Source organism: Chrysochloris asiatica, unplaced genomic scaffold (genome assembly GCF_000296735.1).
Source record: "Chrysochloris asiatica unplaced genomic scaffold, ChrAsi1.0 scaffold00246, whole genome shotgun sequence".
In the NCBI taxonomy this organism is placed as follows: domain Eukaryota; kingdom Metazoa; phylum Chordata; class Mammalia; order Afrosoricida; family Chrysochloridae; genus Chrysochloris; species Chrysochloris asiatica.
The window spans coordinates 89,409-96,342 of NW_006408764.1; positions in this window are offsets into that span (position 1 = coordinate 89,409).

Here is a 6,934-nt window from a genome sequence, read left to right on the forward strand (position 1 = left end):
TGTATCTATCTTGTTTGATTGCTCTTGTAGCACTTTCCTGACTTCTTCCTTATTTTTCTCAACTCCATTGTAGAGTGTTTTGAAACATTTCATAATCATTTTTCTGAATTCTTTCTCAGGCATTTCCAGGGCCTGCCCTCCTTCCATAATGGAGTCCACGTCTACTTTTAGGTCATTTGTCTCAGATATTTTATCTGAGTGGCTCCAAACCACTCCTATATCTGTGTGTCCAAATCCTGGAGCTCTGTCTTGCCTCCTTTCTGCCTGGAATTCCACGCCACTTTTGACTGCAACCTTCACTATGCCTTCACCCTAGCCGCCAGCAAGCCCTGCCCTTCCTGTTTCTTCAGTTAGTCTGTAGTGTTCTTACTCTGTTTCAGGCCCCTCTGAGTTTTTCTACTTGTTGAAATGCTGTGGGGTGGATTCTGATCCACAGCTACCCTGTATAGGGTTTCCAATAGCAGCTGTTGAGCTGGAACCACAGTTGCTGCAATTCTAAAGGCTTTGAGGTCTGGCAGATTAAACCACAGCAGGGGTGCTTTGTTACTGGTATTAAGCTGCTACTCAGTTTGGGCTGCCCCCAATCTTGATGATTTGCTGGGTGTGCCTGAGGCTAGGAGGCTGGGCAGAGGGCTGGTCTAGGCCGAAGAGGTGGGGGATGGGCTTAGTGCTTGTAGGCAGATGGGGTCTGTTTTTGATGACGTCTAAAATGCCTCTCTTTGTCTCCCTGTGCCTTGAGCCCCCCAATTTGTCCTATATACCCGCTGGTAATGCCCAATGTGGCAATGAGGACCCCCCTGGGATGGACTATGTTGGTTCCTGTGGCCCCACTGGTTTTCTGAGACCGTCAGTCCTTTGAATGGATCTGCTCAGGCCCTGCTAAGTTCTGCAGTGGGCGGGGCCATCCCTCAGTAGGAGCCTGGAGCAGGCGGGTGAAAGTTAAAAATGCTTGTAACTCCTCAATAGTTTGATCCTTCAAAAAAATAAGTTCATTAAGTTGCAGCCTAATGTTTTATGTTTTCCCAAAAGCTGTCTGTCTACCAGGTGGGGGCCCCAATTTGTGATACCACCCCCTACTTTTTCCCGAGCCCACATACCTGTCTGCCTGGTCCGGGAAGCGCCGTCTTCTTCTGTATCATTTTTTAAAAAAGTTTTTATTGTGAATTGAATGATAGTTTACATGGGAAAGCATCAGCTTTACATGCATCCTATCGTATTTTGTTCCATTGCAGTGATTTCAATCCCCTCCATGCATCATCATCCAAAAGCATTTGCTTCCAATCCCTCTGTTTTTTTGGATGTTCACCGAAGTACTCAGGAATATATAACCATTCAAACAACCAAAGTGTATACCCTGAACACCAGTCCCCCATCTGCCAGCACACAGCTCCTCTTCCTCCTTGAGTCTACAGTCCCCAACCACTCTATCTCTCCACATCATTGTCTCTGCCTTCATCTCTGGCATTGCCACTTTGCTGGATAGGGTCCCGCACTCTGCTCTTCTCCCTTTATGGTCCCAGGGTTCTCTGCTCCTGGGCTACAATATCAACCACTCCCTTCCTTTTGTTACAAAATGTCTACCTTTACATTTGCAACATTCACAGTCAGTCCTGATAGCAATTATTCACTATTGAACCACAAGAGCCTTATCCCCATCTCCTTTTACCAGTCCCATCTAGATAGGTTGGAAATGACTCAGTGGAGAGTCTACCTTCCCCCACACCCTCTGAAACTAAGCTCCCTCTTGAAAACTTGTAAGCCAGTCACTTCCTGCCTTTTTTTGCATGCCCACCCCCCCCATTTTTGGTAGCCATTGTCTAAGTTGCCCATCCCTGTCAACCCTGTGTGCAGAGGGGTTGGGAATGATCCTTGCTGTAAAGATTTGTTCCTCATTTATGCTACTACATCCATAAGTATAGGTCAAATTCATCAAATTGTAGTGGATTGCGCTCTTTTTCTTTTTCTTTCTTATAGTCAAGTTCTGATCATCTGCCATTGAAGCTAGGCCAAATGGGTACTATTGGTAAGTATGGGCGTTCTCCCTTCACTTCACATCAGCTGGATGTTTCACTCTCCACTCTAATCCTCTGTGACTATGCCCCTGTTCATGGGTTCAGGAGTCCCCGGGTCTCGCTATACTGCTGGCCACCCAGGTTGTGATCCAGATTGACAGGAGTCTATTGAATGAGGTCAGACTTAGCTCACACTTCATTGATGTTTTTCTCCCACTTCCCCTTATCGGTAGACCAACATCATCACCAGCAAGATTACTTGCCTGCTTGTGTATTCCCTTTGAGGTTCAGTCTTGGAAGGGGGTTTGTCCTGAGGGGACTTGATTGCTTGCCTTGATGGTCCCCCAGTGAACATCTTGCTTGTTCTTGTAGTAGCCAATCAGATTGTCATTATTATTTTTATTTTTCTTGCTGGTCTTTCTTTAAAGAAGTATCTTCTGTTGTCTAGCTGCTCCAGGCTCGTCTGCTTGTCTTTTGAAGTGGAAATTTTCCACCTCAGAAGATTCTGGAAGCCTCTTTCATCCAGTTGTATTTTGAGTGCCTTGTAACTGGAGGGGCTAATCTACTGACACCGTATCTGATAATGTTATGCTGATATTAATAATATTTTCACCTTCTGGTACTCTGTTTGACAACATTCTGCTGCTATTCATAAGGTTTCCAGTGGCTTTACATTCAGACGTAGTCTGCCTCCTCTTCTTCCTAGTCTGTCTTAATCTGGAAATTCTGCTGAAACCTCTACAATGGGTGACCCTGCTGACATTTAAAAAACTGATGGCATAGCTTCCAGCATCACAGCAACATGCAAGTCACCATAGTATGACAGACAAACTGACAAATGATTGGTGGAGTTAATGGGAAGATAGGAGTGGGGAAGTCAGTAATTTGAAAGACACATAGGATATGGTGGAGTGTCATTGTAGGACATAGAAGTTGAATAAAAATAAATGTAATTCTTTTTATGATGAGATCTAAATTAATGTAATTATCTATAATGAGGTCTGTTGTGAGTAGTCAATCAATTGAAAGGCTGTTTCCTTGGGGATGTGGCTTGCTTCTGATATATTAGATATTCAGGCAAAGCTTGCTTGTTTTCTACTGGGTCTGGATCTTGCATCTGGGTCATCCTTCAATCTTCAGTTATTTAGACTTGAACCAATTACCTGCTCTATTATCTGCCTGCTTGCCTTGCCTGCCTACCTACCTGCTAGACCTTCCCTGCCTGCTATCTTTGTTCATCTAACGTGTACTTGTGACTCTCCCATCACATACAACTATGTGAGCCATTTCCTTGATATAAACTTCTCTTTGTATATACATCTGTAAGTTTTACTGGTTTTACTTCTCTAGAGAATCCAATCTAAGATAGCAACCATGTAGTAAAAACTTACTGGGCCACAGTGTAAACTAAGAAAGAAATCCAGAGTTGTAAACCTGGGGCATTTGGGGCCTAGCCAACACCTCTATCTTCAAATGGGTGCTTCCTGTGCCTTTCATGTCTCATAATGATACCACACCCCATCCTGGTGTCTTCTAACTTACTCCTGACTTCCACACTCCCATTTTTCGTTAATTTCACTCTGACAGTCAGCTCAAACCTTAAATGGTCTCCTCCTCTGCCTTCCTTGCACAGCCCCACACCAGTCTCCTCCAGTATTCACCCTATGCAAATTTATGTCTCAATGGTCCCTGGGGCTGTCACTCTGAGAGGTTATTCCAGTGTTTAGACCTTGACCAGAGGCCCTTCTAATCTGCACTAACCCTCAACCATCTCTTAACTGTAACCTTGAGGCTCTTGAAGTGGAGGAAGAGGAAGACAAGAGAGCAGTCGAAGTCATTTGAGCCTTAACTGGAGCTCAGGCAGGTCTTTAGGGCTTCATCGTGTTTTCAAACTTGTGTGTTTCCTGCTCTCCCTGGAAACTAGTGACCAGGTGCCCATGAGTGGGCCAGACATGGGGAAATTTAACCACCATGAAGTAGTTTACCCTGTGCCCCTAACTTCACTATCCCCTTCACAGAGGATCATTGTTAAATTTTTGTTTATGTCTTTCTAACTTCTTCCCCCACCTTATTAAAATAATACCTCCATATGCTAGGGGGAAATGATCACAAAGTTGCAGTACCAAACAAGTTTTTACTCAGCATATGTAGCAAAGAGAAAACAGAGGTGGGAAACAGACTGGCATGTCATTAGAACAACCTTTGTTCAGAGTCTGAAGAACATTACAAAACCAACAGTGCAGAAAGGTTAAAAAAAAATTAGAGTTATTTTTTGTCCTTAAATATGCTAAAAACACTGAACTCTTGTGATTGTTTATCAATAGATCAAAGATACAATATTATAGAAACAAGTACCGGTTGTGTTTCACAGTCTATAGGAATGAGGAATGAAGACAAGGGTTTTCTGCCCTTAATTCTACATGTCTTTGCAAAGAGCAAGAGCTGTCTGGGCTGAGTTCCTTAGGCCTTTTTCGTGAACACTTGTGCAAAATATCCCTTTACAGCTCTCCCAGAATTGTCACATTGGTGGGCATGTCAAAGTTGTGTCAGAATCATGTCAGGTACTCAAGGTGGCATTTGACATTAAGGCTTAAAGTTGACTTCAAACCATTAGATCTCAGGCCCTAAGGCATCAATATATACCTAGATGTTATTGTTAAGTGCTATCAAGTTGATTCTGACCCATAGTGACCCTGTATATGGTTTTCAAGGAGCAGCTGGTAAGCTTGAACCACTGACCTTGCAGTTCAAATGACTTTGCAGTCTGATGCATTAGCCCACAGCACCACAGGACTCCCTAGAGATCTTTAAGTTCTCTTCTATGTCAGTACATCAAGAGAAAATTCTTTATTGTTTTATTAATGTATCCAGTTTGATGAGTTTTTCAATTCTATATTCCTTGATAACCAAACCCAAAACAAAACATGACACATTTCTCTTTGTTTCTTTGTGCTTTTGTAGACAATACCTGTGCTACCCTAACCATAGATATAAATTCAGCTCTGATTTATCTTACTATAGATCAGTTTGCCTGTTTTCAAGTTTTCCTTCTTTTTCTCAACTCCATTGTAAAGTGTTTTGAAACATTTTATAATCATTTTTCTGAATTCCTTCTCAGGCATTTCCAAGGCCTGCCCTCCTTCCAGAATGGAGTCCAGGTCTACCTCTAGGTCATTTGTCTCAGACTTTTTATCTTATTTCTGGACATGTGCTAATATGGTCATCTGCTTTTGCTTCTTGGACATGTTTAGTGTTTATCTGTGGCCTTAATACTTAATTGAGTATGTGTTTTGGTATTTTTTATGCTTTCTGATTGCTTCCAGGAAGATGTGGGCTTCCCTTTTCACTCTTCTTATTGCTTAACTCAGAGTAACTTTCACAGGTGTAGTCTGTTTACCTGGTATATGGCAGCTGGTATTGGTTCTTGCCTGGGTTTTGGTGATTTGTAGAATGTGGTTGTAGCTTGGCTGTATGGCAGCAGTTGCTGACTCTTCTTGGGTAATATATGGGGAGAAAGAGTCCTCCAAAGGTAGAAGGGGGAGCATAAAACAGCAAAACAGCACCAGCAAAAAAGAACAAGAGAAAACAAAACAAAACAAAAAACAGCAACAACAAAAACTAGACTGAATACTGAAATCTATGATCACAGAAAAGGGAGAGGAGGGAGAGAAGAAAAAAACAAAATCTGTAACCTGATATGAGTATGACTTTAATGTCCTCTCTTCAGCTTCTTGCTTTCAAAACTGCCTGAGAGATTTCAAGATGTTATGGTTGTTATGGTATACCTCAGGTTTTAATTTAATTTTCAGCCTGTTTTGTTTTTAAACTCTTTCCCTCTTTATAGCCCTGTCCTGCCCTTTCCCGTATTAAAAAACAAACAAACAAAAAATGTTCAGGGCCCGCTCTTGGGCTGAGTATCTGTGCGCATGCGTGGCAGAAGAACCTACCAGTGGTGAGGGTGGGAGGTGTCCACTTGCTCTACTCACCAGAATGGAGGTGTGCAAACAGTGGGCGTGCCAATGACCAGATACCAAAAAAAAGAAAATCAGAACAAAGCAAAACTGACAAAGTGTATTGTTCACCTTTGCTCCAAGGTTCCCGTGGCATTTTTCCATGGTGTTTCTGGTGCCCCGCTTGGTCTTGCCGTTTGGTCTCACCCAAGATGTCGGCTCTGGGCCTCTGAGCCTGGTAGATTCAAAAGTACACGATTTCTTACTTCAGCTTCAAGTTCTACAAGCTATAAGCCTTCAAACTTTAAAAATATTCCTATCTCTGTGGTTCCGAGTTTTGGAGCTCTGCCCTGGATCTGCTTTGCCTGGTATTCTATGGTATGGATGATGGCAAACTTCACTGCACCTCCCTGTTTTCAAGTTTTATATAAATAGAATCATCCTGTGAATACTATTTTACATCTGACTTCTTTCATTCAGCATAAAGCTTTGAAATTCATCTATATTATTGTGTGTATCCATGGTTTACTCATTTTTATTATTGAGTATTATTCCATTATTTGAATACAACAAGAATTGATACATTTCAATTATGGTGTTGACAAAGAATATTGAATATATCATGGACTTCTAGAAAAAAAACAAGTCTTTCTAGGAAGATGATTGCACCTTAGAAACAAGGATGGCAAGATGTCATCTCAATTTGGACATGCTATCAGGAGGGACCAATCCCTGGAGAAGGACATCCTAGTTGGTCAAGAGTCAGTGAAAAAAAGAAAGACCATCGCTGAGATAGATTGACTCAGTGACTACAACAATGGACTCAAACACAACAACACTTGTAAGAATGGCACAGAACCGGGCAGTGTTTTGTTCTGTTGTGCACAAAGTTACTATGAGTCAGAGCTGATTTGACAGTACCTAATAACATATGAATATAACATTATTTCTTTGACTAGTCACCTGTGAATA